The sequence below is a fragment of the Anomaloglossus baeobatrachus genome, chromosome 5 (assembly GCF_048569485.1).
Source record: "Anomaloglossus baeobatrachus isolate aAnoBae1 chromosome 5, aAnoBae1.hap1, whole genome shotgun sequence".
In the NCBI taxonomy this organism is placed as follows: Eukaryota; Metazoa; Chordata; class Amphibia; order Anura; family Aromobatidae; genus Anomaloglossus; species Anomaloglossus baeobatrachus.
The window spans coordinates 367,793,966-367,819,593 of NC_134357.1; the positions used below are offsets into that span (position 1 = coordinate 367,793,966).

Genomic DNA, 25,628 nt, shown 5'->3' on the forward strand with positions numbered 1-25,628 from the left:
ATGCTCAGGTAATATAATATACACCTGGTTATATGCCATATGCGTTCATTCTCCTATTATCTACAGATATTTCATGATCATTCCATACCTATAATGCTCAGGTAACATAATATACACCTGGTTATATGCCATATGCGTTCATTCTCCTATTATCTACAGATATTTCATGATCATTCCACACCTATAATGCTCAGGTAACATAATATACACCTGGTTATATGCCATATGCGTTCATTCTCCTATTATCTACAGATATTTCATAATCATTCCACACCTAAAATGCTCAGGTAACATAATATACACCTGGTTATATGCCATATGCGTTCATTCTCCTATTATCTACAGATATTTCATGATCATTCCACACCTATAATGCTCAGGTAATATAATATACACCTGGTTATATGCCATATGCTTTCATTCTCCTATTATCTACAGATATTTCATGATCATTCCATACCTATAATGCTCAGGTAACATAATATACACCTGGTTATATGCCATATGCGTTCATTCTCCTATTATCTACAGATATTTCATGATCATTCCATACCTATAATGCTCAGGTAACATAATATACACCTGGTTATATGCCATATACCTTCATTCTCCTATTATCTACAGATATTTCATGATCATTCCACACCTATAATGCTCAGGTAACATAATATACACCTGGTTATATGCCATATGTGTTCATTCTCCTATTATCTACAGATATTTCATAATCATTCCACACCTATAATGCTCAGGTAACATAATATACACCTGGTTATATGCCATATGCGTTCATTCTCCTATTATCTACAGATATTTCATGATCATTCCACACCTATAATGCTCAGGTAATATAATATACACCTGGTTATATGCCATATGCGTTCATTCTCCTATTATCTACAGATATTTCATGATCATTCCATACCTATAATGCTCAGGTAACATAATATACACCTGGTTATATGCCATATGCGTTCATTCTCCTATTATCTACAGATATTTCATGATCATTCCACACCTATAATGCTCAGGTAATATAATATACACCTGGTTATATGCCATATGCGTTCATTCTCCTATTATCTACAGATATTTCATGATCATTCCATACCTATAATGCTCAGGTAACATAATATACACCTGGTTATATGCCATATGCATTCATTCTCCTATTATCTACAGATATTTCATGATCATTCCACACCTATAATGCTCAGGTAACATAATATACACCTGGTTATATGCCATATGCGTTCATTCTCCTATTATCTACAGATATTTCATGATCATTCCATACCTATAATGCTCAGGTAACATAATATACACCTGGTTATATGCTATATGCATTCATTCTCCTATTATCTACAGATATTTCATGATCATTCCACACCTATAATGCTCAGGTAACATAATATACACCTGGTTATATGCCATATGCATTCATTCTCCTATTATCTACAGATATTTCATGATCATTCCGCACCTATAATGCTCAGGTAACATAATATACACCTGGTTATATGCCATATGCATTCATTCTCCTATTATCTACAGATATTTCATGATCATTCTACACCTATAATGCTCAGGTAACATAATATACACCTGGTTATATGCCATATGCGCTCATTCTCCTATTATCTACAGATATTTCATAATCATTCCACACCTATAATGCTCAGGTAACATAATATACACCTGGTTATATGGCATATGCATTCATTCTCCTATTATCTACAGATATTTCATGATCATTCCACACCTATAATGCTCAGGTAACATAATATACACCTGGTTATATGCCATATGCATTCATTCTCCTATTATCTACAGATATTTCATGATCATTCCACACCTATAATGCTCAGGTAACATAATATACACCTGGTTATATGCCATATGCGCTCATTCTCCTATTATCTACAGATATTTCATAATCATTCCACACCTATAATGCTCAGGTAACATAATATACACCTGGTTATATGGCATATGTGTTCATTCTCCTATTATCTACAGATATTTCATGATCATTCCACCTATAATGCTCAGGTAACATAATATACACCTGGTTATATGCCATATGCATTCATTCTCCTATTATTTACAGATATTTTATGTTCATTCCATGTCTAACTTGCCCAAGAAACCTTTTATACATCTACATAATATACACCTAATAAGTTATTACCCTCATTCTTTTTATTTATTCCTTTTCATCATTCTTTTTAGTATGTCCCTCTTTTAGAGCATGAATGCTGGATGCAGAGTGATGCTTAACTAATCTCTTGAGAAGGACCCATAAGTATTCAGATTGGGTTCAGGTCAGGAGACATACTTGGCCACTGTATTACTTTCTCCCTGTTCTTCTTCAGAAATGCAGCAATGGCTTTACATGTGCGTTTTGGATCATTATCATGTTAGAAAAGTGCTTGTCTCAAGGCCACGGAGTGATTGTAGCATTTTGTCTTTCAATATAGAGTACTACATCTGTAAATTAATGATACCAACAATAATTGTAGCTCCCCAACAGCAGCAGAATCATGCAACCCCACATAAAGGCAATGCCATCACCCTGCTACACTCTAGGTACCATGCAGTTTTCTTTGTACTCCTCACCAACACCAAGAATATTTATCTTGGTCTCATCACTCCAGAGTACAGAATCCCAGTAGCATTGTTCAGCATGGACCTTGGCAAATTATAAATAACTTTTTTGTGCATGGGCTTTAGGAGAGGCTTTATTTGTGGATGACACCCATGCATGCCATTACTTTACAGTATGAATGAATAATTAGACTTATATATTCATACAAGTAAGTGAAAGTCCAGCCCCAGCCTACAAGCCACCTGGGTTCAGACTCACCCGATAACCAAAGCCTTGCACAGACATGGACAGGAGTGCATCCAGCAATGGAAATGGCTATAAAGAAAATCCAACAAAGACTTGGAAACACCGGTGCTGTAAAAAAACGTCTTCTTTATTTATGATATCCATAAAAAGTAAACATGACCCACAAGGCTGAGGAACAACAAAGTATGGTTAGCAGGAGATATTGCAGATGGGACTACGCATTTCGGTGGCCTTGTCCGTTTTCCTCACGGTCCTAACCTGAAAACAGAAATTACGCGTTTTTGCAAATTTATTAAACAAGAAAAACTGAAATATCACATGGTCATATCTATTCACACCTTTTAGGCTGCTTTCACACCTCCGGTTTCTGCAATGCGGCACAATCCGGCACTTTGCAGGAAAATCGCAATCGTTTTTTTTTGCTGCCGGTTGCGTTTTTTCTGCATAGACTTTAATTAGTGCCGCATTGTGCCGCAAGGCCTTGCGTTCCATCCGGTTTTTGCCGCATGCGGCAGATTTAGCCGATGCGGCGGCCGGATAGAACGTTGCCTGGCACGTTTTTTCGTGCGGCAAAAAAAAACGTATCGCGCCGCATTCGGCCGATGCGGCGCATTTTTCAATGCATGCCTATGGCGGCCGGATGCGGCAATAACCGCATCCGGCCGCCGCATGCGGTTTTTGCCACTGCGCATGCTCAGTAGCTTGCCGCAAGCGGCAAAAACCGGACTGGCCGCAAAGGAAAAACTTATGCAAAGGATGCGGTGTTTTCACCGCATCCGTTGCATAGCTTGCACAGCCGGATTGAGCCGCAGAGCTCAAGCCGGATGTGTGAAAGCAGCCTTAATCAGACACTCATATTTAAGTCACATGCTGTCCATTTCCTTGTGATCCTCCTTGAAATGATTCTACTCCTTCATTGGAGTCCAGCTGTGTTTAATTAAACTGATTTGGAAAGACACAGACCTGTCTATATAAGACCTCACAGCTCACAGTGCATGTCAGACCAAATGAGAATCATGAGGTCAAAGCAACTATGGCAAGGCGCAGATCTGGCCAAGGTTACAAAGAATTTCTGCAGTACTTTAGGTCCCTAAAGGCCCAGTCACACACAACGACTTACCAGCGATCCCGAAAACGATGCGACCTGATAGGGTTCGCTGGTAAGTTGCTGGGAGGTCGCTGGTGAGATGTCACACAGTCAGACCTTACCAACGATCTCAGCAGTCACTGTGACCCTGTCACACACTGTCAAACACAGCGATGTGTCCTGCCCAGCAGGACATCGCCTTTGAAGAAAATGGCCTGGACCATTCTGCAACGACTAGAGATCTCACAGCAGGGGCCTGATTGCTGGTAGATGTCACACATAATGAGATCGCTAACAGGATCGCTACTGCGTCACAGAAACCGTGACTCAGCAGCGATCTCACTAGCGATCTCGTTATGTGTGACGGTACCTTAAGAGCACAGTGACCTCCATAATCGTTAAATGGAAGAAGTTTGGGACCACCAGAACTCTTCCTAGACTTGGCCGTCCAGCCAAACTGAGTAATCGGGGTAGAAGGGCCTTGGTGAGAGAGGTTAAGAAGAACCTCAAGGTCACTGTAGCTGAGTTCCAGAGATGCGGTAGTTAGATGGGAGACAGATCCACAAAGTCAACTATCACTGCAGCTCTCCACCAGTCGGGCCTTTATGGCAGAGTGGCCGACGGAAGCCTCTCCTCAGTGCAAGACATATGAAAGCCCGCATAGAGTTTGCAAAACAACACATGAAGGACTCCCAGACTATGAGAAATAAGATTCTCTGGTCTGATGAGACGGAGATATAACTGACTCACCCCAGGGCTATGGGGTACTCGGTCCCGGGCAGTGTAGCTACTGGGACAGTTTACTGGGTGGCCGTTGCCCGGTTCCGTGACCCTAGGGGTTGCTTGAAAGGGGTTGTGTACAGGGGAATAATAATAAAGGTCTTGTCGTGACGCCACTTGCGGGTTGCGGCTAGGTAGATGGAGACGCCGCTTCACTGTCTCTCACCGCTGGGGCTGATGTTAATGGCAGCCTTCGGAAAGAAGGTAGGCCACACAAGGGATTGCAGTGTAACTGGTTTCTTTACTCACAGTGTTGTTATGGCTGGCAACCCGAAGAAGGCTGGTCCTCACCACTGGTCCCCATAGTCCCAGTGCCGGAGTGGGAACCTGGTGTCTTCTTTCCCCTGCACTTGTCTCTGGTTGGTGGGTCCCCGTGGCTTGGAGCGTCTGGGGGTGCCCTCCTGGTAGCCTTTCAGTCTTTAGTCCATACGGCGGGCAGTTTGAACCCTGTAGGGTCGGTGTTCCGTTCTGTTCCCTGGTTCTCCCGTCACTGCTGGTGCCCCCGGACTTTACGGTCAGTGAGGTCCTAGATGGTCTCCCCTATGTGCAGATTTTATCAGGTCTGCCTGGAGCATTTGCCTGACCTAGGGCTCTGTGCCCCGTCGGTGCTATGGTTCTGAGAGTACTCCACCGTACTCCCTCGGCAACCACACGCCTGTGCCTGACAGGTCACTGTTACACATTCCCGTCAGTACGGTCCCGTCCGTCTCCTTCCACTTCCACTTACTGACCCCTCCTCCCCTGGTTGTCGTCTAGTGCAGAGGTCCCCAACTCCAGTCCTCAAGGCCCACCAACAGTGCAGGTTTTTGGGATTTCCTTAGTATTGCACAGGTGTTAATGTAACTACCTGCCCAGGTGCTGGTTCCAACAGCAGTGCAATGCTAAGAAAATCCTGAAAACATGCACTGTTGGTGGGCCTTGAGGACTGGAGTTGGGGAACCCTGCTTTAAACAATGATACAATTCCATCTTGTCCTTTTCAATTCCATCTTGTCCTTTTAGGTGTTTAGTAGTAGGATTAAAGGGAGTCTGTCAGCACATGACTAAAATTACAGGAGCTTGGTGCACCCTGTGTGGCGCCAACATGGAAGTGCATCTTCCCACCTACTTGTGTATCTCTGCTCTTCTCTGGCTCTAGAAGGCTGAATGCCAGAGGGGTCTGATAAAGAAGAGCTATAGATGGGACGCGGTTTGTGTGCACCTCTACTTGCTTTGAGCAGTCATTCTGTGCCGACAGGATCTTTTAAAGAGAATCTGTCACTTATACAATCCAATCTAAGCAGCATAATTTAAAAACAGATTCAAGTGATGTCACTTACTGGGCTGCTTCCTGTAGTCTTTATACAAAATCACTGCTTCAGTAAGAAGAGAACTAGTAAACATGCTGCCAGATAGTTGAGCATAATCAGGAGCGCTTTAGAACCCTGCCTCCCAACTACTGATTGGCAGCTGTGTACTATGCACAAGTACACCGCTGCCAATCAGTAGTGTGGGCAGGGTTAGGTGTACATCTGCTACAGATAGAACAGGGATTTTTTTATCATATATTAAACGACTGCAAGTGACACAATGCTAGATTCCTATGCTAGAAATCCTGAAAACATGCACTGTTGGTGGGCCTTGAGGACTGGAGTTGGGGAACCCTGGTCTAGTGGACTGGATCGGCTCCAACCCTAACCTGTCAACAGTCTTTAGGGAAGAAAAAAACAACAGGGATTATACATGTGTTTTGGTTTTACTGGCACTGGTCTTCTGGGTCCATTAGGGGTAGGCCCTGCATCTTTGGCAGGATGCAGTACCTTGTTGCTCCTGATGGCTTCAGGGGCTCTACAGAACTTTTTGGTGATAATTCTAAGTGGTATGTGTGGAGAAAGCCAGGCACTGCTAATCACCTGCCCAATACAATTCCAACAGTGAAACATGGTGGTAGCAGCATCATGCTATTGGGGTGTTTTTCAGCTGCAGGGACAGGACGACTGGTTGCAATTGAAGGAAAGATGAATGTGGCCAGTACAGAGTTATCCTGGAAGAAAACCCTCTTCCAGAGTGCTCTGGACCTCAGACTTGGCCGAAGGTTCACCTTCCAACAAGACAATGACCCTAAGCACACAGCTAAAATAACAAAGGAATGGCTTCAGAACAACTTTGTGACCATTCTTGACTGGCCCAGCCAGAGCCCTGACCTAAACCCAATTGAGCATCTCTGGATAGACCAGAAATGGCTGTCCACAAACGTTCACCATCCATCCTGACAGAACTGGAGAGGATCTATAAGGAAGAATGGCAGAGGATCCCCAAATCCAGGTGTGAAAAACTTGTTGCATCATTCTCAAGAAGACTCATGGCTGTACTAGCTCAAAAGGGTGTTTCTACTCAATACTGAGCAAAGGGTCTGACTACTTATGACCATGTGATATTTCAGTTTTTCTTGTTTAATACATTTTTAAAAAAATTCTACATTTCTGTGTTTTTTTTCTGACAAGATGGGGTGCAGAGTGTACATTAATGAGGAAAAAATGAACAATGAAACGGAGTGAAAAATGTAAAGGGGTGTGAATACTTTCCGTACCCACTGAAAATCTTGTTTGCAATCAATGGCCCACGTTTGTGTGAGTATTTTGTAGTTTGGTATCCCATGGAAATGTTGATTCTGTAAGGAAACGAAAGCCTTTCTGACAAATCTGTTTGGGTGTACTCATTTATGAGGAGTATGGTAACTGCATAGCAAAGGATCGGGCATGTGAAATCTCTGCGGCCACCTTTGTTATTGCTTGTACCGGATGCCCATTGTACTGGAGCATAGTAGATGGGTCCCAGTGTTTGATTCAGTGGCAGGTTCCTTATTGAACAGATGTTCCATTATCTCGAGGATTAGACAGTAACCAGTATAACGTCTCACATACAGGGGGCGGAGCCTTTGTAAAGGGCAGTGGATTTTCAAGGGGGTTAAGGGTGAAGCACTTGTAGAGGATAGACTATGAGTATATCCCTGTAACTATAGTATTTCCCTGGCAGAGCAGGTTCTCTCTACATGGTAGTCCGAGCCATGTTCTTTGTCTTCACACATGCCTGGGCTTGTCCTCTGTTTGCTTTGCAGCGAATGAATTGGTCCTTTTCATAGATAATGAAAAATAAACAGCACAAATTTGTGCCAGCGACATGGTCACTGAGCCACCAGGCGGCTAAAGGGATTTTCCCACTATAATAATAGCTGGCGTTTGATCACAATCTTCAGAATGAGGCACCACTACTACTACCGTAGTTAAAAAAAAAAAAAGTATTTTACAGTAGCGTTAATTGACCATTTACGTTTTGTGTATACAGCTCCAATGCAGACCTATGGTTATAGATACCCTGTACTCCAATCCTGCCGCTGTTTTCCCCTTTGGATTGTGTTTTCCCCAGTGATCAACAGTTTGTAGGAAATCCTACTCCTATATGGCATTGTGTATGTGGAAAGTAGAATTAATCACTCCTCCTAGAGTAAAATTGCAAATAATATTGTATATTGCAGTGGGGAAGTCACTAGTGATGATTAAGGTTCTATATATAACCCAATTGGAGATTGTGAAAGGTTTTGGAATCAACCCCCAAATGTTATTGGGTGTTTCCTGTGGTATAAATGGTTTTGTCTGTGGATGATGTTCATTCTGACAGACAACACAATGTAAAATTTCTAATGATGAGCGAGCACTACCATGTTCGGTCCTCGGAACAGTGAGTGATGAGTGAGCACTACCATGCTCGGTCCTCAGAACAGTGAGTGATGAGTGAGCACTACCATGCTCGGTACTCAGAACAGTGAGTGATGAGTGAGCACTACCATGCTCGGTCCTCAGAACAGTGAGTGATGAGTGAGCACTACCATGCTCGGTCCTCAGAACAGTGAGTGATGAGTGAGCATTACCATGCTCGGTCCTCAGAACAGTGAGTGATGAGTGAGCACTACCATGCTCGGTCCTCAGAACAGTGAGTGATGAGTGAGCAATACCATGCTCGGTCCTCAGAACAGTGAGTGATGAGTGAGCACTACCATGCTCGGTCCTCAGAACAGTGAGTGATGAGTGAGCACTACCATGCTCGGTCCTCAGAACAGTGAGTGATGAGTGAGCACTACCATGCTCGGTACTCAGAACAGTGAGTTATGAGTGAGCACTACCATACTCGGTCCTCGGAACAGTGAGTGATGAGTGAGCACTAGCATGCTCGTTCCTCGGAACAGTGAGTGATGAGTGAGCACTACCATGCTCGGTCCTCAGAACAGTGAGTGATGAGTGAGCACTACCATGCTCGGTCCTCAGAACAGTGAGTGATGAGTGAGCACTACCATGCTCGGTCCTCAGAACAGTGAGTGATGAGTGAGCACTACCATGCTCGGTACTCAGAACAGTGAGTGATGAGTGAGCACTACCATGCTCGGTCCTCAGAACAGTGAGTGATGAGTGAGCACTACCATGCTCGGTCCTCAGAACAGTGAGTGATGAGTGAGCATTACCATGCTCGGTCCTCAGAACAGTGAGTGATGAGTGAGCACTACCATGCTCGGTCCTCAGAACAGTGAGTGATGAGTGAGCACTACCATGCTCGGTCCTCAGAACAGTGAGTGATGAGTGAGCACTACCATGCTCGGTACTCAGAACAGTGAGTTATGAGTGAGCACTACCATACTCGGTCCTCGGAACAGTGAGTGATGAGTGAGCACTAGCATGCTCGTTCCTCGGAACAGTGAGTGATGAGTGAGCACTACCATGCTCGGTCCTCAGAACAGTGAGTGATGAGTGAGCACTACCATGCTCGGTCCTCAGAACAGTGAGTGATGAGTGAGCACTACCATGCTCGGTCCTCAGAACAGTGAGTGATGAGTGAGCACTACCATGCTCGGTACTCAGAACAGTGAGTGATGAGTGAGCACTACCATGCTCGGTCCTCAGAACAGTGAGTGATGAGTGAGCACTACCATGCTCGGTCCTCAGAACAGTGAGTGATGAGTGAGCATTACCATGCTCGGTCCTCAGAACAGTGAGTGATGAGTGAGCACTACCATGCTCGGTCCTCAGAACAGTGAGTGATGAGTGAGCAATACCATGCTCGGTCCTCAGAACAGTGAGTGATGAGTGAGCACTACCATGCTCGGTCCTCAGAACAGTGAGTGATGAGTGAGCACTACCATGCTCGGTCCTCAGAACAGTGAGTGATGAGTGAGCACTACCATGCTCGGTACTCAGAACAGTGAGTTATGAGTGAGCACTACCATACTCGGTCCTCGGAACAGTGAGTGATGAGTGAGCACTAGCATGCTCGTTCCTCGGAACAGTGAGTGATGAGTGAGCACTACCATGCTCGGTCCTCAGAACAGTGAGTGATGAGTGAGCACTACCATGCTCGGTCCTCAGAACAGTGAGTGATGAGTGAGCACTACCATGCTCGGTCCTCAGAACAGTGAGTGATGAGTGAGCACTACCATGCTCGGTCCTCGGAACAGTGAGTGATGAGTGAGCACTACCATGCTCGGTCCTCGGAACAGTGAGTGATGAGTGAGCACTACCATGCTCGGTCCTCGGAACAGTGAGTGATGAGTGAGCACTACCATGCTCGGTCCTCGGAACAGTGAGTGATGAGTGAGCACTACCATGCTCGGTCCTCGGAACAGTTAGCGATGAGCGAGCAACTATCATGCTTGGTACTCGGAACAGTTAGAGATGAGCGAGCACTACCATGCTCGGTACTCAGAACAGTTATTGATGAGTGAGTACTACCATGCTCGGTACTCGTATCGGTTAGTGATGAGCGAGCACTACCATGCTCGGAACTCGGAAAGGTTAGTGATGAGTGAGCACTACTATAGATTAGGGCTTGGTACCTGTAACAGTTAGTGATGAGCGAGCACTACCATGCTCAGGTACTCTGTACTCGTAACGATTAGTGATGAGCGAGAACGACCATGTTTGGTTACCATGATTGGTTACTCGGTATTTGTAACGGCTAGTGATCAGCGAGCACTACCATGTGTGTATGTGTTTATATACTTTCACTTACAGGTTAATCATTGGGGGTGTCTCATAGACGCCTGCCATGATTAACCCCTTATTACCCCGATTGCCACCGCACCAGGGCAATTCGGGATGAGCCGGGGAGAGTCCCGGGACTGTCGCATCTAATGGATGCGGCAATTCCAGGCGGCTGCTGGCTGATATTGTTAGGCTGGAGGGGCTCCCCATACCGTGGAGCTCCCCATCCTGAGAATACCAGCCTTCAGCCGTGTGTCTTTACTTTGGTTAGTATCAAAATTGGGGGGACCGCACGCCATTTTTTTTTTTTAATTATTTATTTATTTTACTGCAAGATATAGACTCGCCCACCGGCGGCTGTGATTGGTTGCAGTCACTCAGCTGTCACTCAGCGTGGGGGCGTGTCTGACTGCAACCAATCATAGGCGCCGGTGTGCGGGGGAAGCAGTGAATACGAGATTGAATAATGGGCGGCCGGAATTTTCAAATCAGGAGAAGCCGCCAGAGCTTTGTGACAGCCGTGCAGCGCCATGCCTGTGATCGGTGAGTGGGTGAGAGTGAGTGAATGAGTCAGTGAGAGAGTTTGAGAGGGAATGAGTGAGTGAGTGATTGATTGATTTTCTGACAAGCAATGAATTTATATCACTTCTGGGCATGCTCAGAAGTAAAAACCGGATATGGTACATGCTTCCAGCGTTTGAGGCATGCCACCATATCCGGCGCGCATAGACTTTCATTATGCACCATGCCGCACCCGCAAAAAACATTCCTCTCTGCGTCCTGTGTGGCCGCCGGAGTGACAATTTTTGCCGCATCTGTCAAAAACCGGATCAAACGCAAGTACATGTGGCACAATCCGGCGCTAATAAAAGTTTATGAGGAAAAACCGCACCCGGCGTTAAAAAAAACTGATGCGTTTTTCCCGCAAAGCGCCAGATTGTGCCACACAGCAAAAACCTGATGTGTGAACGTACCCTAACCACTATGAATACAGAGCACCTGAGCATGGTAGTGCTCGCTCATCACTAACCGTTACAAGTACCGAGCACCTGAGCATGGTAGTGCTCGCTCATCACTAACCGTTACAAGTACCGAGCACCTGAGCATGGTAGTGCTCGCTCATCACTAACCATTACAAGTGCAGAGCACTCGAGCATGGTAGTGCTCGCTCATCACTAACCACTATGAATACAGAGCACCTGAGCATGGTAGTGCTCGCTCATCACTAACCGTTACAAGTACCGAGCACCTGAGCATGGTAGTGCTCGCTCATCACTAACCATTACAAGTGCAGAGCACTCGAGCATGGTAGTGCTCGCTCATCACTAACCACTATGAATACAGAGCACCTGAGCATGGTAGTGCTCGCTCATCACTAACCATTACAAGTACAGAGCACCTGAGCATGGTAGTGCTCGCTCATCACTAACCATTACAAGTGCAGAGCACCCGAGCATGGTAGTGCTCGCTCATCACTAACCATTATCAGTACAGAGCACCTGAGCATGGTAGTGCTCGCTCATCACTAACCATTATCAGTACAGAGCACCTGAGCATGGTAGTGCTCGCTCATCACTAACCATTATCAGTACAGAGCACCTGAGCATGGTAGTGCTCGCTCATCACTAACCGTTACAAGTACCGAGCACCTGAGCATGGTAGTGCTCGCTCATCACTAACCATTACAAGTGCAGAGCACTCGAGCATGGTAGTGCTCGCTCATCACTAACCACTATGAATACAGAGCACCTGAGCATGGTAGTGCTCGCTCATCACTAACCGTTACAAGTACCGAGCACCTGAGCATGGTAGTGCTCGCTCATCACTAACCATTACAAGTGCAGAGCACTCGAGCATGGTAGTGCTCGCTCATCACTAACCACTATGAATACAGAGCACCTGAGCATGGTAGTGCTCGCTCATCACTAACCATTACAAGTACAGAGCACCTGAGCATGGTAGTGCTCGCTCATCACTAACCATTACAAGTGCAGAGCACCCGAGCATGGTAGTGCTCGCTCATCACTAACCATTATCAGTACAGAGCACCTGAGCATGGTAGTGCTCGCTCATCACTAACCATTATCAGTACAGAGCACCTGAGCATGGTAGTGCTCGCTCATCACTAACCATTATCAGTACAGAGCACCTGAGCATGGTAGTGCTCGCTCATCACTAACCATTATCAGTACAGAGCACCTGAGCATGGTAGTGCTCGCTCATCACTAACCATTATCAGTACAGAGCACCCGAGCATGGTAGTGCTCGCTCATCACTATCCATTATCAGTACAGAGCACCCGAGCATGGTAGTGCTCGCTCATCACTAACCATTATCAGTACAGAGCACCTGAGCATGGTAGTGCTCGCTCATCACTAACCATTATCAGTACAGAGCACCCGAGCATGGTAGTGCTCGCTCATCACTAACCATTATCAGTACAGAGCACCCGAGCATGGTAGTGCTCGCTCATCACTAACCATTATCAGTACAGAGCACCTGAGCATGGTAGTGCTCGCTCATCACTATCCATTATCAGTACAGAGCACCTGAGCATGGTAGTGCTCGCTCATCACTAACCATTACAAGTGCAGTGCACCCGAGCATGGTAGTGCTCGCTCATCACTAACCATTACAAGTACAGAGCACCTGAGCATGATAGTGCTCGCTCATCACTAACCATTACAAGTACAGAGCACCTGAGCATGGTAGTGCTCGCTCATCACTAACTATTACAAGTGCAGAGCACCCGAGCATGGTAGTGCTCGCTCATCACTAACCATTATCAGTACAGAGCACCCGAGCATGGTAGTGCTCGCTCATCACTATCCATTATCAGTACAGAGCACCCGAGCATGGTAGTGCTCGCTCATCACTAACCATTATCAGTACAGAGCACCCGAGCATGGTAGTGCTCGCTCATCACTAACCATTACAAGTGCAGTGCACCCGAGCATGGTAGTGCTCGCTCATCACTAACCATTACAAGTACAGAGCACCTGAGCATGATAGTGCTCGCTCATCACTAACCATTACAAGTGCAGAGCACCTGAGCATGGTAGTGCTCGCTCATCACTAACCATTACAAATGCAGAGCACCTGAGCATGGTAGTGCTCGCTCATCACTAACCATTATCAGTACAGAGCACCCGAGCATGGTAGTGCTCGCTCATCACTAACCATTATCAGTACAGAGCACCCGAGCATGGTAGTGCTCGCTCATCACTAACCGTTACAAGTGCAGAGCACCTGAGCATGGTAGTGCTTGCTCATCACTAACCATTATCAGTACAGAGCACCCGAGCATGGTAGTGCTCGCTCATCACTAACCATTACAAGTGCAGAGCACCCGAGCATGGTAGTGCTCGCTCATCACTAACCACTATGAATACAGAGCACCTGAGCATGGTAGTGCTCGCTCATCACTAACCATTACAAGTACAGAGCACCTGAGCATGGTAGTGCTCGCTCATCACTAACCATTACAAGTGCAGAGCACCCGAGCATGGTAGTGCTCGCTCATCACTAACCATTATCAGTACAGAGCACCCGAGCATGGTAGTGCTCGCTCATCACTAACCATTATCAGTACAGAGCACCTGAGCATGGTAGTGCTCGCTCATCACTAACCATTATCAGTACAGAGCACCTGAGCATGGTAGTGCTCGCTCATCACTAACCATTATCAGTACAGAGCACCTGAGCATGGTAGTGCTCGCTCATCACTAACCATTATCAGTACAGAGCACCCGAGCATGGTAGTGCTCGCTCATCACTATCCATTATCAGTACAGAGCACCCGAGCATGGTAGTGCTCGCTCATCACTAACCATTATCAGTACAGAGCACCCGAGCATGGTAGTGCTCGCACATCACTAACCATTATCAGTACAGAGCACCTGAGCATGGTAGTGCTCGCTCATCACTAACCATTATCAGTACAGAGCACCCGAGCATGGTAGTGCTCGCACATCACTATCCATTATCAGTACAGAGCACCTGAGCATGGTAGTGCTCGCTCATCACTAACCATTACAAGTGCAGTGCACCCGAGCATGGTAGTGCTCGCTCATCACTAACCATTACAAGTACAGAGCACCTGAGCATGATAGTGCTCGCTCATCACTAACCATTACAAGTACAGAGCACCTGAGCATGGTAGTGCTCGCTCATCACTAACCATTACAAGTGCAGAGCACCCGAGCATGGTAGTGCTCGCTCATCACTAACCATTATCAGTACAGAGCACCCGAGCATGGTAGTGCTCGCTCATCACTATCCATTATCAGTACAGAGCACCCGAGCATGGTAGTGCTCGCTCATCACTAACCATTATCAGTACAGAGCACCCGAGCATGGTAGTGCTCGCTCATCACTAACCATTACAAGTGCAGAGCACCTGAGCATGGTAGTGCTCGCTCATCACTAACCATTACAAATGCAGAGCACCTGAGCATGGTAGTGCTCGCTCATCACTAACCATTATCAGTACAGAGCACCCGAGCATGGTAGTGCTCGCTCATCACTAACCATTATCAGTACAGAGCACCCGAGCATGGTAGTGCTCGCTCATCACTAACCGTTACAAGTGCAGAGCACCTGAGCATGGTAGTGCTTGCTCATCACTAACCATTATCAGTACAGAGCACCCGAGCATGGTAGTGCTTGCTCATCACTAACCATTATCAGGACAGAGCACCCGAGCATGGTAGTGCTCGCTCATCACTAACCATTATCAGTACAGAGCACCTGAGCATGGTAGTGCTCGCTCATCACTAACCGTTACAAGTGCAGAGCACCCGAGCATGGTAGTGCTCGCTCATCACTAACCATTACAAGTGCAGAGCACCCGAGCATGGTAGTGCTCGCTCATCACTAACCATTACAAGTGCAGAGCACCCGAGCATGGTAGTGCTCGCTCATCACTAACCATTATCAGTACAGAGCACCCGAGCATGGTAGTGCTCGCTCATCACTAACCGTTACAAGTGCAGAGCACCCGAGCATGGTAGTGCTCGCTCATCACTAACCATTATCAGGACAGAGCACCCGAGCATGGTAGTGCCCGCTCATCACTAACCATTACAAGTGCAGAGCACCCGAGCATGGTAGTGCTCGCTCATCACTAACCATTATCAGTACAGAGCACCCGAGCATGGTAGTGCTCGCTCATCACTAACCGTTACAAGTGCAGAGCACCCGAGCATGGTAGTGCTCGCTCATCACTAACCATTATCAGTACAGAGCACCCGAGCATGGTAGTGCTCGCTCATCACTAACCATTACAAGTGCAGAGCACCCGAGCATGGTAGTGCTCGCTCATCACTAACCATTACAAGTGCAGAGCACCCGAGCATGGTAGTGCTCGCTCATCACTAACCATTACAAGTGCAGAGCACCCGAGCATGGTAGTGCTCGCTCATCACTAACCATTATCAGTACAGAGCACCCGAGCATGGTAGTGCTCGCTCATCACTAACCGTTACAAGTGCAGAGCACCCGAGCATGGTAGTGCTCGCTCATCACTAACCATTATCAGTACAGAGCACCCGAGCATGGTAGTGCTCGCTTATCACTAACCATTACAAGTGCAGAGCACCCGAGCATGGTAGTGCTCGCTCATCACTAACCATTACAAGTGCAGAGCACCCGAGCATGGTAGTGCTCGCTCATCACTAACCATTACAAGTGCAGAGCACCCGAGCATGGTAGTGCTCGCTCATCACTAACCATTATCAGTACAGAGCACCCGAGCATGGTAGTGCTCGCTCATCACTAACCATTATCAGTACAGAGCACCCGAGCATGGTAGTGCTCGCTCATCACTAACCATTACAAGTACAGAGCACCCGAGCATGGTAGTGCTCGCTCATCACTAACCATTACAAGTGCAGAGCACCCGAGCATGGTAGTGCTCGCTCATCACTAACCATTACAAGTGCAGAGCACCTGAGCATGGTAGTGTTCGCTCATCACTAACCATTATCAGTACAGAGCACCTGAGCATGGTAGTGCTCGCTCATCACTAACCATTATCAGTACAGAGCACCCGAGCATGGTAGTGCTCGCTCATCACTAACCGTTACAAGTGCAGAGCACCCGAGCATGGTTGTGCTCGCTCATCACTAACCATTATCAGTACAGAGCACCCGAGCATGGTAGTGCTCGCTCATCACTAACCATTACAAGTACCGAGCACCCGAGCATGGTAGTGCTCGCTCATCACTAACCATTACAAGTGCAGTGCACCCGAGCATGGAAGTGCTCGCTCATCACTAACCATTATCAGTACAGAGCACCCGAGCATGGTAGTGCTCGCTCATCACTAACCATTACAAGTGCAGAGCACCTGAGCATGGTAGTGCTCGCTCATCACTAACCATTATCAGTACAGAGCACCCGAGCATGGTAGTGCTCGCTCATCACTAACCATTACAAGTGCAGAGCACCCGAGCATGGTAGTGCTCGCTCATCACTAACCATTATCAGTACAGAGCACCCGAGCATGGTAGTGCTCGCTCATCACTATCCATTATCAGTACAGAGCACCCGAGCATGGTAGTGCTCGCTCATCACTAACCATTATCAGTACAGAGCACCCGAGCATGGTAGTGCTCGCTCATCACTAACCATTACAAGTGCAGTGCACCCGAGCATGGTAGTGCTCGCTCATCACTAACCATTACAAGTACAGAGCACCTGAGCATGATAGTGCTCGCTCATCACTAACCATTACAAGTGCAGAGCACCTGAGCATGGTAGTGCTCGCTCATCACTAACCATTACAAATGCAGAGCACCTGAGCATGGTAGTGCTCGCTCATCACTAACCATTATCAGTACAGAGCACCCGAGCATGGTAGTGCTCGCTCATCACTAACCATTATCAGTACAGAGCACCCGAGCATGGTAGTGCTCGCTCATCACTAACCGTTACAAGTGCAGAGCACCTGAGCATGGTAGTGCTTGCTCATCACTAACCATTATCAGTACAGAGCACCCGAGCATGGTAGTGCTCGCTCATCACTAACCATTACAAGTGCAGAGCACCCGAGCATGGTAGTGCTCGCTCATCACTAACCACTATGAATACAGAGCACCTGAGCATGGTAGTGCTCGCTCATCACTAACCATTACAAGTACAGAGCACCTGAGCATGGTAGTGCTCGCTCATCACTAACCATTACAAGTGCAGAGCACCCGAGCATGGTAGTGCTCGCTCATCACTAACCATTATCAGTACAGAGCACCCGAGCATGGTAGTGCTCGCTCATCACTAACCATTATCAGTACAGAGCACCTGAGCATGGTAGTGCTCGCTCATCACTAACCATTATCAGTACAGAGCACCTGAGCATGGTAGTGCTCGCTCATCACTAACCATTATCAGTACAGAGCACCTGAGCATGGTAGTGCTCGCTCATCACTAACCATTATCAGTACAGAGCACCCGAGCATGGTAGTGCTCGCTCATCACTATCCATTATCAGTACAGAGCACCCGAGCATGGTAGTGCTCGCTCATCACTAACCATTATCAGTACAGAGCACCCGAGCATGGTAGTGCTCGCTCATCACTAACCATTATCAGTACAGAGCACCTGAGCATGGTAGTGCTCGCTCATCACTAACCATTATCAGTACAGAGCACCCGAGCATGGTAGTGCTCGCACATCACTATCCATTATCAGTACAGAGCACCTGAGCATGGTAGTGCTCGCTCATCACTAACCATTACAAGTGCAGTGCACCCGAGCATGGTAGTGCTCGCTCATCACTAACCATTACAAGTACAGAGCACCTGAGCATGATAGTGCTCGCTCATCACTAACCATTACAAGTACAGAGCACCTGAGCATGGTAGTGCTCGCTCATCACTAACCATTACAAGTGCAGAGCACCCGAGCATGGTAGTGCTCGCTCATCACTAACCATTATCAGTACAGAGCACCCGAGCATGGTAGTGCTCGCTCATCACTATCCATTATCAGTACAGAGCACCCGAGCATGGTAGTGCTCGCTCATCACTAACCATTATCAGTACAGAGCACCCGAGCATGGTAGTGCTCGCTCATCACTAACCATTACAAGTGCAGAGCACCTGAGCATGGTAGTGCTCGCTCATCACTAACCATTACAAATGCAGAGCACCTGAGCATGGTAGTGCTCGCTCATCACTAACCATTATCAGTACAGAGCACCCGAGCATGGTAGTGCTCGCTCATCACTAACCATTATCAGTACAGAGCACCCGAGCATGGTAGTGCTCGCTCATCACTAACCGTTACAAGTGCAGAGCACCTGAGCATGGTAGTGCTTGCTCATCACTAACCATTATCAGTACAGAGCACCCGAGCATGGTAGTGCTTGCTCATCACTAACCATTATCAGGACAGAGCACCCGAGCATGGTAGTGCTCGCTCATCACTAACCATTATCAGTACAGAGCACCTGAGCATGGTAGTGCTCGCTCATCACTAACCGTTACAAGTGCAGAGCACCCGAGCATGGTAGTGCTCGCTCATCACTAACCATTACAAGTGCAGAGCACCCGAGCATGGTAGTGCTCGCTCATCACTAACCATTACAAGTGCAGAGCACCCGAGCATGGTAGTGCTCGCTCATCACTAACCATTATCAGTACAGAGCACCCGAGCATGGTAGTGCTCGCTCATCACTAACCGTTACAAGTGCAGAGCACCCGAGCATGGTAGTGCTCGCTCATCACTAACCATTATCAGGACAGAGCACCCGAGCATGGTAGTGCCCGCTCATCACTAACCATTACAAGTGCAGAGCACCCGAGCATGGTAGTGCTCGCTCATCACTAACCATTATCAGTACAGAGCACCCGAGCATGGTAGTGCTCGCTCATCACTAACCGTTACAAGTGCAGAGCACCCGAGCATGGTAGTGCTCGCTCATCACTAACCATTATCAGTACAGAGCACCCGAGCATGGTAGTGCTCGCTCATCACTAACCATTACAAGTGCAGAGCACCCGAGCATGGTAGTGCTCGCTCATCACTAACCATTACAAGTGCAGAGCACCCGAGCATGGTAGTGCTCGCTCATCACTAACCATTACAAGTGCAGAGCACCCGAGCATGGTAGTGCTCGCTCATCACTAACCATTATCAGTACAGAGCACCCGAGCATGGTAGTGCTCGCTCATCACTAACCGTTACAAGTGCAGAGCACCCGAGCATGGTAGTGCTCGCTCATCACTAACCATTATCAGTACAGAGCACCCGAGCATGGTAGTGCTCGCTTATCACTAACCATTACAAGTGCAGAGCACCCGAGCATGGTAGTGCTCGCTCATCACTAACCATTACAAGTGCAGAGCACCCGAGCATGGTAGTGCTCGCTCATCACTAACCATTACAAGTGCAGAGCACCCGAGCATGGTAGTGCTCGCTCATCACTAACCATTATCAGTACAGAGCACCCGAGCATGGTAGTGCTCGCTCATCACTAACCATTATCAGTACAGAGCACCCGAGCATGGTAGTGCTCGCTCATCACTAACCATTACAAGTACAGAGCACCCGAGCATGGTAGTGCTCGCTCATCACTAACCATTACAAGTGCAGAGCACCCGAGCATGGTAGTGCTCGCTCATCACTAACCATTACAAGTGCAGAGCACCTGAGCATGGTAGTGTTCGCTCATCACTAACCATTATCAGTACAGAGCACCTGAGCATGGTAGTGCTCGCTCATCACTAACCATTATCAGTACAGAGCACCCGAGCATGGTAGTGCTCGCTCATCACTAACCGTTACAAGTGCAGAGCACCCGAGCATGGTTGTGCTCGCTCATCACTAACCATTATCAGTACAGAGCACCCGAGCATGGTAGTGCTCGCTCATCACTAACCATTACAAGTACCGAGCACCCGAGCATGGTAGTGCTCGCTCATCACTAACCATTACAAGTGCAGTGCACCCGAGCATGGAAGTGCTCGCTCATCACTAACCATTATCAGTACAGAGCACCCGAGCATGGTAGTGCTCGCTCATCACTAACCATTACAAGTGCAGAGCACCTGAGCATGGTAGTGCTCGCTCATCACTAACCATTATCAGTACAGAGCACCCGAGCATGGTAGTGCTCGCTCATCACTAACCATTACAAGTACCGAGCACCCGAGCATGGTAGTGCTTGCTCATCACTAACCATTATCAGTACAGAGCACCTGAGCATGGTAGTGCTCGCTCATCACTAACCATTATCAGTACAGAGCACCTGAGCATGGTAGTGCTCGCTCATCACTAACCATTATCAGTACAGAGCACCCGAGCATGGTAGTGCTCGCTCATCACTAACCATTATCAGTACAGAGCACCTGAGCATGGTAGTGCTCGCTCATCACTAACCATTATCAGTACAGAGCACCCGAGCATGGTAGTGCTCGCTCATCACTAACCATTATCAGTACAGAGCACCTGAGCATGGTAGTGCTCGCTCATCACTATCCATTATCAGTACAGAGCACCCGAGCATGGTAGTGCTCGCTCATCACTAACCATTATCAGTACAGAGCACCCGAGCATGGTAGTGCTCGCTCATCACTAACCATTACAAGTACCGAGCACCCGAGCATGGTAGTGCTCGCTCATCACTAACCATTACAAGTGCAGTGCACCCGAGCATGGAAGTGCTCGCTCATCACTAACCATTATCAGTACAGAGCACCCGAGCATGGTAGTGCTCGCTCATCACTAACCATTACAAGTGCAGAGCACCTGAGCATGGTAGTGCTCGCTCATCACTAACCATTATCAGTACAGAGCACCCGAGCATGGTAGTGCTCGCTCATCACTAACCATTACAAGTACCGAGCACCCGAGCATGGTAGTGCTTGCTCATCACTAACCATTATCAGTACAGAGCACCTGAGCATGGTAGTGCTCGCTCATCACTAACCATTATCAGTACAGAGCACCTGAGCATGGTAGTGCTCGCTCATCACTAACCATTATCAGTACAGAGCACCCGAGCATGGTAGTGCTCGCTCATCACTAACCATTATCAGTACAGAGCACCTGAGCATGGTAGTGCTCGCTCATCACTAACCATTATCAGTACAGAGCACCCGAGCATGGTAGTGCTCGCTTATCACTAAAAATCTCTGCACATTGTAAGTTCTCTTGTTTTCCACTAGGTGGCGCAGTAGTCCTTGCTTTATGACCCCTCTGCTGTAGTGAGGATTCTGGTATTTGGAAAGGATGAGTGCAAAATGAAGTCACATGAAGAATAGTGCAGGCCGAGTGCAAAACCTACTTTATGAGGCGTATACGTCACTAGTAAGAAGCTCAGCCACGTTATAATAGAAGCCATCAGTGAGAATACATTAATGTATTAGCTGTAACCAACCTTCTTATATTGCACAATGATAGCTGCCCTGTTATTATATGTTGGTGACATGTGATTCATTGGACAGGGAAATGTGCCAGTATTTTCTGCTGAAATGTATGAGGGCTGCAGATGTTTAGGAGGAGCTTGATCTGTGCATGCAGGATCGCCATTGACAGGCCCATTATTAATCTCAGTGGGGTCCCAACCTCCCGACTTTGAACATTTTACAGTGTCCACGAGACTCCCAGACTTCATGAAGAATAGACCTTTATCCCAGTGATGACATGGTTGTAGCAGCCGCCTTTGTCCCTGCTGCCCACATGATAGCGTGTGTGAGGTGTATGCACCCATGACAGTGTAGGTGGGAGGGAGAAAGCCGGCCATCCACACCGAGGTAAGAAAATGGGAACATGGATGACCCAGCTAACACTCATATAGGGCCACTAATGCACTGATATGGGGTCTTTCATTGCAACTGCTGGCACTTTGGCCACACCGTGGCTTCCACCATTATGTGTGCTTTGGTGATCAGCACAAGTATCTCTAGGATGTTTAGAGAGGTGGAAGCATTAAGCTATTTTGCTTTTGTTTCTTGAGTATCAGGGACGCCGAATGTATCCATAGAGCCCTTTTTTAATTGATGCCAATATAGTCATTTGGCATGAATGGATTTTTATCTACAGCACCTGATACGCCAGGAGAAATCATACTTTTGGACAGATATCAACTATCAGAAGGCATCTATCATGCACATTTTTGTTACAAAAGGACGCAAAAATCTCTCAAGTATGGCCAGCAGGTAAACAAGTTGAAGAAAATCTGTCAGCAGGTTTTTATTATGTAATCTGAAAGCAGCATGATGTAGCGGCTGAGACTCTGATTCCAAAAATGTGTCACTTATTAGGTGTTTAATTAGCAGATGTCTCCTGCCTCCTAGTTAACAGCTCGGTGGAACATTGACCCCACCACTGATTAGCAGCTTTCTGTCAATATACAGTGTACACATAAAGCTGTCACTCAGTGTTGTGGCTGGGGACATGAGGGTACTTTACACCCTGCGACATCACTAGCGATTTCATTAGCGATGTGACACGCCAGATCGCAGATGCGATCTGCCGAGATCACACATAGGTCGTTTTTATCGCGCCGGTCACATCTGCGATCTGGCGTGTCACATTGCTAACAACATCGCTAGCGATATCGTAGCGCGTAAAGCACCCTATAGAGAGCTCAGCATTCTGAGCAATGCTAGATCTACAGCAAAGAAAGCAGTGCTTTATGACAACTTGTACACCTAGTAAACTAAGTGATACATTGCTGGAATCAGGATCTCTGGCCCTCAGTCATGCTGTTCTTATATGGAGTAGCAAAAACCTGGTGACAGATTCTCTTTTTGAGGTCTATAGATTAAACTACAGTCATAAGTACAATGTGATCTAGGGGCATACGTCTGTAAAGTGTGTGCATATTACTCTAACAATGGTGATTGCATTGGGTGGTGGTGCCAGGAATAGTGTTCTCAGAACTCTACATTGCGCCTCCTTACAATCTATGAATACTTGTCCACTCTTATTATGAGATATATAAGTTGTCCGGTGACCTATTGTTACATGCGCCACTGACCATGTGAAACGAGAGGATCCATGTGTGAGCACATTTATTACAGCCTCCATATATCCCATTAATCTGTTCCCCGCCATTAGGTTTTATCTGATTGTACAGAGTCCTGTATCCTAACCCCACACAACGCTGCCATGGGGATGTAGTGTTGTGTTTACCAGCCTGGTACATTTCTGGCACTTCATAGGAGCGTAATATGGCTTATCAGTATCTGTAACAGCTCCCCAAATATTCTCCACCCACTCGTGTCCTGTAGCACTGCGCACCTCCAAATTCAGGATGACACCGTAAAATGTACTCACTAACCTAACCCTTTTGTTTTTAGGGGAAGGGGCTGTTTTCATGCTGAGCTGAGCAGAACCCCATCAGTTGCAGGTAAGTACCGCTATCAGAAGAATAAAGACCTGCACTGATTTATTGAGTACACACGAATATGAGTGTATTTGCTTAGAACATAACCGAGGGAAATGACAACAACAGGAATCCTTCTGCTTACACTAATTTGGCTTCATTTTTTATGGTCTTTATCTGATGGATTAGAATTATTTCAGTCCTAGTGAGTAATGATGTCAATAGGCATCCTATCCTGATTTTTATAAGCAGGCCTGAAGTGTAAAGCATGTTGTGAAAAGCAGCAGTCTGATAAGACAGATGACTCCCAACAGAGGTTACTCCAAAAGAATCACTAAAGGAAATCTGTCACCAGGTTTTTACCATCAGGGGCAGAGATCCTGATTCCAGTGGTGTGTCAGTTCCTGCGCTGCTTAGTGTAGTTTTGGTAAAATCACTTTAATCAGTAGGAGATTATCATTGCAGGACTACTTGGTCTTCTGCCATGTAGTCCAGCATATTCATGAGCTCTGTATAACTGCTAGATCTGCAGCAGGAAAAACATAGATTTTATGAAAATGACAGCAAACAGATCAGTAAGTGACACATCGCTGGAATCAGGGTCTCTATCTCTACATTATACTTTTCTCAGATGAGGTAGCAATGCCCTGATGACAGATTCCCATTAATAATAATACTGTTGTAATACAGCAGAGCTAAAAAGTGGCCAAATAGCTAAAACAGGAATCTCTAGCAAGTAATACACGTAGATAGCAACTTACAGATAGTTTAAAAGGGAACCAATCCCCAGAATTTTCGTATATAACCTAAAGCCAGTGCTATACTGGCACTATCAGGCTGATTCTATACATTCCTGTAGTGGTCAGCTCAGGTGTATAGGTTTTGAAATCCAAGAAAGTAAAGTTTGTAAAATCAGCAGCTTCTTGAGTGACAGTTGCACTGGAGCAGATCATATATTCATAGTTATCTCCTCCCCCTGTTAGAATTAGCATAAGTATTATATAAATGACTCACTTTGTCTGTGGAAGGACCTGTGTGAGGTCATACCCATGTGACCTGGTATCCAGCTTTGGTGGCTGAGGCCCCGCCCCTTCTGGTCACATGGGTATGACCTCACCACAGGTCCTACTAGGCAAAGTGAGTCGTTTGTATAATACTTATGCTAATTCTAACAGAGGGAGGGGATAACTATGAATATATGATCTGCTCCAGTGCAACTGTCACTCAAGAAGCTGCTCATTTTACAAACTTCACTTTCTTGGATTTCAAAACCTAAACATCCGAGCTGACCACTACAGGTATGTATAGAATCAGCCTGATAGTGCCAGCATAGCACTGTATGTATAGAATCAGCCTGATAGTGCCAGTATAGCACTGTATGTATAGAATCAGCCTGATAGTGCCAGTATAGCACTGTATGTATAGAATCAGCCTGATAGTGCCAGTATAGCACTGTATGTATAGAATCAGCCTGATAGTGCCAGTATAGCACTGTATGTATAGAATCAGCCTGATAGTGCCAGTATAGCACTGTATGTATAGAATCAGCCTGATAGTGCCAGTATAG

General features: G+C 46.7%; 1 protein-coding gene across 6 annotated transcripts in view; it reads left to right on the forward strand.

The window, feature by feature from the left end:
• The window catches only part of LOC142311490 (uncharacterized), a 74,022-nt gene that overhangs the window by 23,765 nt on the left and 24,629 nt on the right, over positions 1 to 25,628 (forward strand). For 2 of the 6 annotated variants that reach the window (XM_075349969.1, XM_075349973.1), the window contains exons 2-3: positions 21,897 to 22,038; positions 24,036 to 24,085. The gene's annotated coding sequence lies outside the window, so the exon portion shown is untranslated. Of the gene's footprint in view, positions 1 to 21,896; positions 22,039 to 22,449; positions 22,485 to 24,035; positions 24,086 to 25,628 lie in introns of those variants that run through there. The other 4 variants (XM_075349968.1, XM_075349972.1, XM_075349971.1 and 1 more) reach the window with 3 other exon arrangements.